The 12,177-nt window shown below is 42.7% G+C and overlaps 1 long non-coding RNA gene across 2 annotated transcripts in view; it reads left to right on the forward strand.

The window, feature by feature from the left end:
• The first annotated feature begins 4,694 nt into the window (after window positions 1-4,694).
• Window positions 4,695-12,177, forward strand: part of LOC116083681 — a 49,447-nt gene continuing 41,964 nt past the window's right edge. For both annotated transcript variants that reach the window (XR_004115861.1, XR_004115860.1), the window contains exon 1: window positions 4,695-4,738. This is a non-coding gene — a long non-coding RNA (uncharacterized LOC116083681). The remainder of the gene's footprint in view (window positions 4,739-12,177) is intronic.

Here is a 12,177-nt window from a genome sequence, read left to right on the forward strand (position 1 = left end):
TTAAGGATATTTTCATTACATAATGAAGTAGAGGATTAAAAAAAAATGGACAAGCTATTCCCTCAGAGGCCTGTCTGTCCTTTTTATGATTCTGAATTAGCTTGACTCGGGTCTTGGTTGGAAGCGGGGAAATTATATAAGAGGATAGTTGAAAGCGATTGGATTAAAATATCTGACTGGCTTATGCTGGAGAGGACAAATCAAAACCTGGCGTGCTGTCCGAGGCATATGGTGAATATCCATCTAGTACGCGACACTCTTGCATGTCAATCGTCTATCTCGTGGGCAGGAGACCATAGTGGAGAGGTTCAGAGGGTACTCGTGCTGTTAGGAGTTCTCCCTGCCAAAGTGGCAAAATGTCAAAATGGAGACTTTCCACATTGTTGCCCTTTGCCAGAAGTGAAGACTGAAGCAAATGAGAGCTGGAGCAGCCTGGGCTGCCGGCAGGCCAATGCATGTAATGCATATCATTAAAGATAGTTAGCACAAAGAAATGGTTGTTATTATGCTTCGTCCAAGTTGGGCTTAGTAGCTAATTAAGTATAAGCGCTTTCTTTTTTCCCCCATGGCCATATGCAGTTTTTGAATTCTTCCGCCACTAACTGTTTTAAAGAAGTTAAATGCAGAATGCATTGAGTTTGGTAGAAGGTTTAAAGGTCTGCGTTTTCCCACCAAAGCTATTTAATATCAGCTGCAGAGTGGGTGTGTGTGTTGTGGGGGGAGGTCTGTGACCTCCCTTATTTTTACAACCATTGCCATGATTTCATGGTACTGGCAGCGGTCACCCAAAGGGAAGAAGTAGACTTTATTACAGTAATTATATGCCAGAATGTGGGTATTAAAACAGAAATACTTTTCTACTGATAATTAAATGTCAAAGGAAAATGACTGCCCAACCAGCAGCCCTTCATTGTTTTTAATACACTAATGACCTCTGTGAAGACAAGGTTGTGTCCATAGGTTAGAGGTTCAGATACTGAGTAGCCCTCTGGCTTTAGTTTCAGGATGGTAAGTAGAGCAGTTGGGGAGGAGGGGTGTGTCAGAACATGTGAGGTTGATCCCCTCCTTCCCCTAGAGTGTGAAGTCAGGTATGTATCTACTTGAAAAAGATGTGGCCATTGGATCTGCAGACGGGTTGTGACTTCCACTGAGTCACACTGCTGGTTCTGTGTTCCTGTGGTACCAGGGATCAAAATCAGGGCCCGTCAGCAAGCACGATAGCACTAAGCCAAATCCCCAGACCATTCTGGATCCCTTTAACACTTTTTTCTAATATGTTTTGATGCATTTGTGAATTCCAGAAGAAAAAAAAAAAGGGCTGGAAATTTATCCATAAATATGGTGTTTTTCTGACTTATCTAAAAATGTAAAATCCTAAATAAGTTAAAGAAGGGCTGGATAAGTACCAGAAGATATAATTTTTTAAAATAATCATATGCTAAAAAAATAAGCTCGTGGCGACTAAGTTATACACATGAGGCATTAATTGTAGATCAATATATGTCTGAGATGGTAAATATGGTCCATATGTCAAAAGACTGCATCAGGCCACATTTGATTCACTCTGCAGTTGAGTTTGGTTCAAGCACCAAAACAACTTATGAGTTTTTTTGACCACCCTCAAATAACTAAAAGGTATAATTCTTTTTAATCTTTGATTTGAAGTGGCCATTTAGTTCATTGTCTGATGTGCTTGCTGATTAGCCTGAGTGGATAGACAGATATTTGTAGGAAGTCAGTAGCAAACAGCAGAGCAGATATGAGAGCCCAGTCTCCATCACGTGAGAATCTAGATATAACATCATTTGTGAATTTTTGGCCAGTTGTTAAGCCATGCAGACTATGTAAAAGCGATCTTGGACTTTTCTATAATACCCGTGTTTGATCCTGGTACAAATGCTTGAGGTTGATTTTCAGTTTGAGTTTCAGCCTGTATTGTTTTCTTTTTGGTCACATGGAAGGATCTGGGTTCAGTATCCTGAACCCAGAAGGTTAAGTTGCTGGTGGACTCTGAAGTGGGGAATACCTGCAGGGAGCCTTGATCTGGGAAGCACTGGTCACTCCAGTTCACAACAGCCTGGGGTGCTTGCTGCTGACAGCTTCATTGCTGGAAGTCCAGACTGGTCTTCAGATCATGACACTGATTCCTCTTCTGTGTTTCCTCTGTTCTCTGCAGTGAGTTTGTCTTCAACAATGAGCTATTCATGGGCACTGAGTGAGCTACCCAGGACAGAGGAGACGGCTGCAGACCCTGCGGGCAGTTGGCCATGCTCCAGTCCAGATATTCTTGGGAATGTGGAATTATTTGAATCAAAGGGAAATAAATCTTTTGCAAATGTTAATACAAATGGCTGTGGGAAGGGTTTGGTGCTAAAAGAATAGCTGAAAATTCTTGGTGCCTACTGAACTATTTTTTTGGCAGGGAATACTAGGTTGCTATGGGAATGATAAAGACATGATAATAGTCATATTTTAATGGTTCTTCTTGCAGTGTTGGACTGTGTCCTCTTCAACTGCGCTGGGATGGTAGAGCTTGCTCTTTGAGTCATCTGACTACTCTTTATCTTGGGTTTAGTTTCTTACTCGATTGCATTTGAACTTGAAAGCATAACTCCCAGTCTATTCATGGATCCAGTGGTAGCTTATTTTCTTTGCACCAGCACATTCAAGGTTTATATTGCCAACTGTAAGCTTCCCTTTTCATAAGTTAAGTTGGAAGGGGTATACCCTGGGAGATCTGAAAGTCTGTATACTGTTCTGATATAATGGAAAGGGGAAACTGAAAGTACGTGCCAAAGGCCAGTTGTTCCAGGCAACTCTCCTTTGCCACACTTAGATATGTCACTGAGGGGAAGTCACTAAACTATGTTTCTGTATTTGCAAAACAGAGATAATTACACAACTACTGTGGTGGTGTGAGCTTCTTAGACTGTGTACATAAAATCCTAGCAATGTCATCACAAGTATCTGTCTCTCAAAAAACTAAAACTAGATCTACCATGTGACCCAGCAGTTATACTCCTGGGACTCTACTCAAACTAGATCTACCATGGGACCCAGCAGTGACACTCCTGGGCTTCTACTAAAACTAGATCTGCCATGGGACCCAGCAGTAACACTCCTGGGCCTCTACTCAAATGAGCTCTACCATCTGACCCAGCAGTAACACTCCTGGGCCTCTACTCAAATGGCATCAAGTCAACATAGCAAAGATGTTGACCCATCGATGTTTGCTGAAGCACTATCCTAGCACTGAGCTAACAAAGGAACAGATAAAGAAAATGTGGTCTACTTCTCAACAAGAGGAAAACCATGTTGGGCACTAGAAATCTAGCCTACTAGTCAAGGTGGCTGAAGTCATGGATCTTGGAGAAGAACCTATAAGTCCCTCTTTACTAAACCAGCATTATTCCTAAATGCATTCTAAAAGGAAAAAAGGAAAGAAAACATGTTCTATATACACACTAGAGATTGGTTAGCCATAAAAATGAATGACGTTATATGGTGTGCAGGAAATGAATGAGCCTGGAGATAATCAGATTAAGTGAATTGAGACCAACACCATGTTTTCTCTCACTCGTGGGCCCTAGATTTTATATAGCTACATAACATCATGTATGTACATATGACATAAAAGGAGAAGCGAAACTATCTAGGGGAATGAGGGGAGATAATGGGAGATAGAGGGAGGAGATGCAGAGAGGACAGGATGTTACGGCAATATGTTCAATGTATAATATATACTGACATGAAAATCTTCTCACATAGCACAATACCATGAAAATTGAACAACAACTATACCTATTACTCTAGGAAGAAGGGGAAAGAGCAAATTTAGCCTCCTGTGTCTTCTTTGTTCCATTAGAGTTCAGCCTGCCTTTGGAATCATCAGTGTGGGTCATGGCCTACACTACCTATCTTCCACTCTGGGATCTTCATCTACCCTTTTGCCTTTTCTTCCTTATCTCAATGACCCTTAAGCACTGAAGTGTCCTAGGACCCCGTATTTTCCTTTCTGTCTACTCTCAGTAGGTGATGTCATCTGCTCTCATCCCTTTTACTATTATCTGCGTGTTATTGATACCAACATTTGTGTCTCTAGGCTGGAGATAAATCTCCTATATTCAACTGCAATCTTGAGATATGCCTCTAATAGAACAGTCTGCTAATTATGTCAATCAATTTTATTAATTGGGTATCTAAGAGGCACATTTAAGACTAACTTTATGATCATAAAGCCCTGAAATCCAAATCCTCCTCCCCTGGCCTTTACCATTCTTGCAAATGGTGATTCAACCCAAGATGCGCTCATGGAAAGCCTTGCCCTCCTCTTGGATTCTTTTTCTAGAACTTCACACCCAACCCACGGGAAAGTCCAGCTGGTCCTACCTACAGGAATCTAATAGCTTCTCACCATCTCTGATAATACTGTCACAGTCCACGACACTTCCCTTCAAGCCACCATCATCAACATCATTATATGACTATAACAGGTCAACAATACACTGCAGCTGCCTCTCAATGTGCCAGTCTAAGTCACTGGTTCTCAGCCTGTGGGTCACAACCCCCACGGCAACCTTCCATCTCCACAAATATTTCCATTATGATTCATAACCTACGATTATGAAGAAGCAACTAGATAATTTTATGGTCGGGGGGGTCACCACAACATGAGGAACTATATTAAAGGGCCACAGCATTAGAAAGGTTGAGAACTACTGGTTGAAGTGGAAAGCAGGTGGGTTCTCTTTTACTATACACCTTCTAATACCAAGAACCTAGATGAGCTGTTCTTTGTGTTGTCCCAAGGCTACGCCACCTCTGCTTTTGGCTTTTGCACTTGCTCAAACTTTGGAAGCAGCTACCTCCTGATCTGCACAGAGCTGGTCCCTCCTTTCTTGCCACCTGTTAATTAGTAAGGTCATCTTCTGCACACTGCACAGAGATCAGCCTTCTCCCCTCCAGCCTGGAGCCTACTCTCTCATCTCCCCGTGTGTGCCATCTCTGTGGCACCTGTCAACATCTGACTTATGTCTTTATATGCCTGAAGTCTGTCTTTTTCTTCAATAAAAGATTTAAGAGGGCAAGAACTTTCTTCTCTGCTATAGTTCCAGCACCTGGAAAGTTCTAGGCACTGGCTGGTATTTAATTATTTGTCCATCTATTAAATAAACATAGCAAATGACTGAAAATTTGCCTTTAAAAACAGGAGATCGAAGTAACCTTTGTAAGCCTGAATAGGATTTTATTTTTATTGAAATCTTTCAGTATCCTAATTTATTGTTCATCTAAATCTGTTTACACAGTGGAACCTGGGAAGATGCTGGGGATGATAATTAATTTGCCCTTCAAGGCAGGTAATACAGAGAGAGGTTTAAAACTGCTTGGATATAACATGGGTGGCTGAGTGCATGCTCCACTGAGCTCTACTGCTGAGTTACTTATTTCCAAGAGGAGTGCTGTTTTCTTAAAGAAATAAGTACCTTTAGCCTGTACTGACACAGTCACTCATATAAGAACGTGGAAAAAGTACCAATTGCTCAAGGAGTAAAGGGATGAACAAGGCAGAAAGGGGTCAAAGCCATCTCTCTCTCTCTCTGGAGGATAAATACACATGGAGTTAGTTCCCCTTAGAAACTGCATGGCTTCATTTCTTTAAACCTTAATTCCAGTATCTGAGAAGTGGGAAGCTTAGAGTATAGTATTTTAAAGTCAGTTCTCTCCCCCGTCCTCCCTCTTTCTCTCTCTCCCTCCTTCCCCTCCCTCTCTCTTCTCCCCTCTCTCCTCTCTCTCTCTCTCTCTCTCTCTCTCTCTCTCTCTCACACACACACACACACAGGGAATATTTAAAAAAGATCTCATCTTCAGATTCTCAGATAAAACTTTTGTTAAGGGAGCAGTGGGTTACTGGTTAAGAGCATTTATTTTTCTTGTAGAGTATCAGGGTTTGGCTCCCAGCATCCATATCAGATGTCTCACAACTGCCTGTCATTCCAGTTTCAGGGCATCTGATTACACATGATACACATAATCTCATGCAGGGACACACACAGGGAACACACAGGGATACACACTGCAAAGTGGTTCATGTTTGTACATGTGTTTATGCTTGTTTGTTTTTCTCCTCCTTATTTTCATTGTGCTTTTTTGAATTTTGCCCCTCTCCCCACAACCATGGTGCAATTAAGTCTCTCTTATCCCTTCGCCCTTTCTTCTGTTATTTTAATTTTATTTTTGAACTATTTATTTGAAGCTGTGGTCACACACATACACAGAAAATGAGGTCTTGTGACACACATTAATAGATATGCTATACAGAGCTTTGTTCTGGTGACCTCCCGCAATGCCTTGAAACAGTGTGGGGAGCAGAGCTCACTGTTGAGATCTCAGCTTTGCAGGGGGACAGGAAATGGCATATTGAGAAACTGGTGACGTGAAAACGCTGAAATCCACCTTCAGCCTCGGTTCTGGTCAGTTTGATTGGGAAACAGCAGCATTTTAAAGCTGAATGGCTTCTCTTATTCTTGTGATCTTGGTTATGATTTCTAGGTGCAGATTCAGGCTGCTAGCCCAGCCTTTTAGTTAGCTGATTACTCAAAACAGCTGCTCATGCCTGTCTCTTAGCTGTGGGCCTTGGGTGGTTGTACAGGTGCAGAAACAGAAAATAGAAGGCCTGTGTTTGAGATGTCCCGATAAAAGCCTTCATGAAAGGGACTTCATGTTAATATTTAACAAATGTGCATGGGCACTGGCTGAAGTGGGAGCAGCTTTCTGGAAAGATGTTTATCAAATGTTTATCAAATCTGCAGTCCTTTCTGGTGTGTGTGTGTGTGTGTGTGTGTGTGTGTGTGTACAGGCCACAGGTAAGCTTCAATGTCATTCCTCAGGACTCATCCAGTCTAGTTTTTGAGATATTGTCTCTCACTGGGACCTGGGGCTTGCCAATGAGGCCAAGCTGGATGGACAGTAGACCCTAAAGATCTGCCTTTTGACCTTCAAAGTACTGAGACTTCAAGTGCACATCACCACACACACTTATTTAGTTTACTTTTGCGTGAGCTCTGACGATCATACTTAGGCCTTCATGCTTATTTATATAACAAGCACTTTTCTCCTCAAAATTGGAGCCTTTAAAATGGGCCTAAAAACCCCTCCACCCCCCCTCCCCCACACACACATGTCAAAACAAAAAAGATGGGAGTTTCTTTGCAAAGGACTACAATGACACTAACTAGCGTTAGCTGCATATGTGCAGACCCAGTATGAATCTTTTTTCCAAAGTGTGATGTTTACCACTGAAGCATGTGTGCGTTTTCACACTTAGAGGTTTCAGAGAAAAGTAAGCAAACTGGGAGAGAACCAAGAATGTGTTTGAGATCTTAAAAAGAAGTGGTCACAAAAATTGGTATTTTAGGGATATATCTATTGGGCTAATTGAGCAGTGAGTATAGGGAAGATATGCTTGTAATCTGTCCTCTTAGAGTGGTTATAAAAATATACTCTCTAATTATATTTAGAATTAAATTGAAAATGCCTTTAGTGGGTTATATCAATGGAAATTATATCAAAAATGTTGGCAACCAGAGAGTAGAGGCACGTCTTATGTGATGAACTGATTCCACACACAGACCAGCACTGGGAAGCCAAGGTCTGGGAGGCTCAAGGGCGAGTTCTAGCTGCAGAGAACTTGTCTTTGCCCTTGAGGGATGGGCATAGAGTGATTAGTCATCACAGGGCATCAGATACATTGCCTGTCCCACTGACTCATTTAATAGGAAAAAGGCCAAGTGTCAAGAAAGAGAGATGGGTAGAGAGAAGGGTGGAATGGAACCGATCGGATCAGGAACTTATAGTATACATACTCCCCCTAGCATTTTGTCAAGAACACCCAAATGCTAACTAATTCTACCATCTACATTTTGTTCTTACTTCCTTTCATCGTTCAATCTGTCTGAAGAACTGTAGTCTATGAGTTTTGACAAAGATTGTGTGACACAAACACACCCAGGTACAATGTATACTGTCAATTATGCCTCTTCCCAAGTAATTCCTGGTCCTACCACACTCCCAGAGGCAATCTACAGCTATGCGTGTGAGAGTGGGTATGTATATTTGTGTCTTACCATTGGTTAATTTTGCCTGTCTAGGAATTTCATGTTATAATCATAAAACATGTGCTCTCTTGTATAAAAAGATTCCTTTGCTTGACTTAATATTTTTGAGAGGTCTGATTTTGAAAAGTTGAAATAATAGCTATTAGTCTTTGGAGATTCTTGGATTAACATCAGGAATTCTGGGTAGTGGTTGAGCATGCCTTTAATCCCAGCACTCAGGAGGTAGAGGCAGGTAGATTTCTTAGTTCAAAGTCAGTCTGGTCTACAGAGTGAGTTCCAGGAAAGCCAGGGCAACACAGAAAAACCCTGTCTCCAAAATCTAAAATCCCCAAATCTAAAAATCTATCTATCTATCTATCTATCTATCTATCTATCTATCTATCTATCTATCTAATTTTTAACTGAAGTGGAGAGGGCAATGGGGAGAAGAGGAAATGGACCCTAAGTACAGAAACTTTGATCTCTTAATTTTCTGATGCAAAATTGAGGACTGGTTCTTGTCAAGGTCATGCAGGTTGAGCTGAAACTGGAACCCAGATCTCCTGACCCTCTCTTGAAACAGTGAGCCAGGCGGCTGAGTGTGGTGGTTGTTTTGAGCCGATGCCATGTGAGACTAGAGAGTTTCGACAGAGCTTTGCTTAGAGGATGTGAAACTACACTAACCTCATGTGACAAGAGATCCTTGGAGGCCTTGGTGTGGGGCCAGGAGAGGAAGTCTGCATGGCTTCTGGTTACCAACTCCACCTCTGAACCCACTGGCCTGGGGTGACTTACGGTGAACCTTCTCATTTGCAATAAAACGAGACATGGGCAGGGAAAGCTTTTCTATGGCATGCATAAGACAGAGCACTGCTAAAAAAAGGTGGGTGGGCGGGGCCTCTAAAAGGCACCTTCAACCGCATGCCCCTCCCAGAGCAGAGGATCTGGAGCTGAAAAGAAATCCCTAGGGAGGGGGAGATGCTGTGGTTACAGACACAGCCTTTGTGTCTTGTATGCATGTTCCAATTCAGCCCCAGATGACAATGACCTGGTAGTTCCTGCCTGCCAGCTGTTGGCTGGCCTCTGTGAAAGTCCCCAATGTTTGGGCCAATGCCTCGTGGGCAGGTATCCATATCATGAGGCCAACTGGCACTGTTGGCACCTTTGTTGGTCAAATGAGCACAGTGACTTGGGACAGAGGTGACTGATCGCCCTCCCTACCAGCTGGTTGGTGGGAGCCTGTGGGCAGATGCCCTGGGGTGGGGGAGAGAGAGAGAGAAAGAGAGAGAGAAAGAGAGAGAGAAAGAGAGAGAGAGAAAGAGAGAGAGAGAGAGAGAGAGAGAGAGAGAGAGAGAGAGAGAGAGAGAGAGAGAGAGAGAGAGAGAGAGAGAGAGAGAGAGAGAGAGAGAGAGAGAGAGAGAGAGAGAGAGTGTGTGTTCCGGTTGCCATGGTAACTGTTCAGAAAAGGAGGTTCCCTCCTCAAGGTCACTTTGGCCTCTTTTCTGCCTGGAAGAAATGCATCTGTGGCAGCCAGGCAGTGTATATCAATTCGTGCCTCATCTGTTTGGAATCCTTATTTCTAATTGGACCTATTATTAGTGTCTGGGAGAGAATCTGAGGGCTGGTGGATCTGTTGAGGGATGTCATTATTGTAAGGACTAGGTCACCAGAGAAGTCCCAGAAGAATCATTCAGGTGTATACCAAGCAGAGCTGGACAAAGAATTCCAAAGGCTTTTTTTTTTTTTTTTTTTTTTTTTTTTTTTTTTTTTTTTTTTTTTAAGGCAGACTTGCAGGTTGGACGAGTTCTCTGGGCTATTCCGGGATATGGAGATTAGCGCTGACTGAGGCCTTCACCCCAGATGTCCTTTGGCCAAACTGTCCTGGGCATAGGGGTGAAGGGACCCTGGTCAGCTTGCTGGGACTGGCTAGTTTCCTATAATAAATTCATTGGAAAGGACTGAGCATTCTCATTGATGCTGTCTCTTCTGTAAAGGTTTCACATATTCCTTTACCTTGGATGGACGTTTCTGGCTTTGATCAGAAAGTCCAACTTCTTCACCTTATTATTTCTGCATCTCCCTTCTGATAAAGCTGTTCTCACCCAGGTCACTGGGTTGAGGGTCAGTGATTTTCCCGCTCAGCCTTTCCTCTGTGTGTTGGTATACAGATCCTCCGTTCCAGGCCTTGAGATGCTAGGAAGAAATACTAGCATTGTGTTAGTGCAGGAACTTCTGAGCCCCCTCCCGGGGCTGGAAGGGGGATGGATTGTGCTCTGTTCTGACTACTGATATCTAGTCAAAATTATTTAGATGGGCTGGTATGTACCTAAAAACAGGAAATATGAGTTATTCTGGGTAAACCTGAATACCTTGCCCACAAGTGTAGCCGTGGACACAGCTGTCAACCATCTAACACAGCAAGTGAAACTAGAGCAGGTCATCCCGCTGCTCTTTGCCAGCTGGATTTTTACGTATATAAAAAGAAAAGTTCTTGTTATATTTACCCATTAAGGGACTGAACTTGCAAAGTGTTGTTCTGTGTCCTACAGTTTAGTAAATTTTTAGAATTTGTCTGCTGAGCTGGGACACTGGGGATACAGAGATAGTCAAGGCATCATTTGCCATCCCGGAGGTCCTTATACCCTGATGAGGGACAGATGGCAAGGAAAAGGTTCTCACAACTGTTGGGAACCACCGATGGAAACAGATGCGGAAACCCACAGCTAAACATTAGATGGAGCTCAGGGAGTCTTGTGGAAGAGTTGGGAAAAGGACTGTGGGACCTGAAGGGGATAGAGACCAACAGAGTCAACTCACCTGGGCCCATGGGGGCTCCCAGAGACTACACCACCAACTAAAGAGCATCCATGGGCTCTACCTAGGCCCCCTACACACTTGTAGCAGATGTGCAGCTTGGTCTTCACACAGGTCCCCTACTGTCCTCCTGTGGACCCCAATGAGAGGGGATACCCATAATTTTCAGTGATCTGATAGAGTGGGTTGGTGCTCAGAAGGGAGGTCTCTCCTCAGAAGAGAAGTGGGGGGGCGAGCTGGGGGGGGAGAGGAGGGAGAGGATGTAAAGTGAATAAATAAATTAGTGGGAAAAAACTGTCTGGGAAACTGAAGGCAAAGTTTCACTTGTCTTGTGAGAATGTTCTCTGGGCAGTTGAGGGCAGAGGGGACTATCTAACTCCCTTTCTTATACAGTTCCAGTGACAATTTAAAGTTTTCTTCTGATGGAGTTCACCTTGGGTGACCAATGAGTTCACTGGGTTTGCTTAGAGAGTACGGGTGAGGGGCTACAAAGCAGGAGTCTATGTGACACTAGAACAGGCACATTGGAAGTTTTGCACCCAGAGTGCATCATGGCTTCCCCATGGCTGCATACAAGGGGCTCCTCCCTAGACCTCCCTAATTTATGTATGTCAAACCATTCCATGAGGCTGCATGTAATTAGGATAGAATTGCATGTAACTGATTGGGAAGAATAGAAGGATACTCCTGTGAGGGTCCCATGACCATCTGCTTATAAGAGAATGTCAATGTCAACAAGCAGAGTTGTGGCAACCTTATACAAGTGGGCGCAGCTGTACGCATGAAGATGATGGCAGGTTGGGTCAGAGGACAGTTCTGTAACAACTTGAGAAGATAATTTATTATTTGGGTTGGAAGAACACTTTTATAACCTTTTATATAGGGAGATGAGTCTTTTCTTCTAACCTTCCTCAATCAGGAGGGCCAGTATTAAGGAGATTTGAATGAAATGTACTTGTTCTGGGTATAACTTTAGCAAAGGGAATGCCAAAAAAGTCAATGGTCAAAATAAATCATCTCATAATATAGTATTTAAAAAGAAAGAGTGAGGAAAATCCATGATGAACAAATATGGAAATTTTAAGTAAGGACAGCATTAGACCCTGCCTGTATATATCCATGCCTTTACCCTGTTCTTCATCCTGACTGCAATAAAACTTTATAAAATTTGTCAATTTGATTTTTTGTTTGTTTTTTTTGTTTTCTTTTTTTCTTTTTTATTAGATATTTTCTTTATTTACATGTAAATTTCTCCTTTCCCAGTTTCCCC

The sequence above is a fragment of the Mastomys coucha genome, unplaced genomic scaffold (assembly GCF_008632895.1).
Source record: "Mastomys coucha isolate ucsf_1 unplaced genomic scaffold, UCSF_Mcou_1 pScaffold8, whole genome shotgun sequence".
Taxonomy (NCBI): domain Eukaryota; kingdom Metazoa; phylum Chordata; class Mammalia; order Rodentia; family Muridae; genus Mastomys; species Mastomys coucha.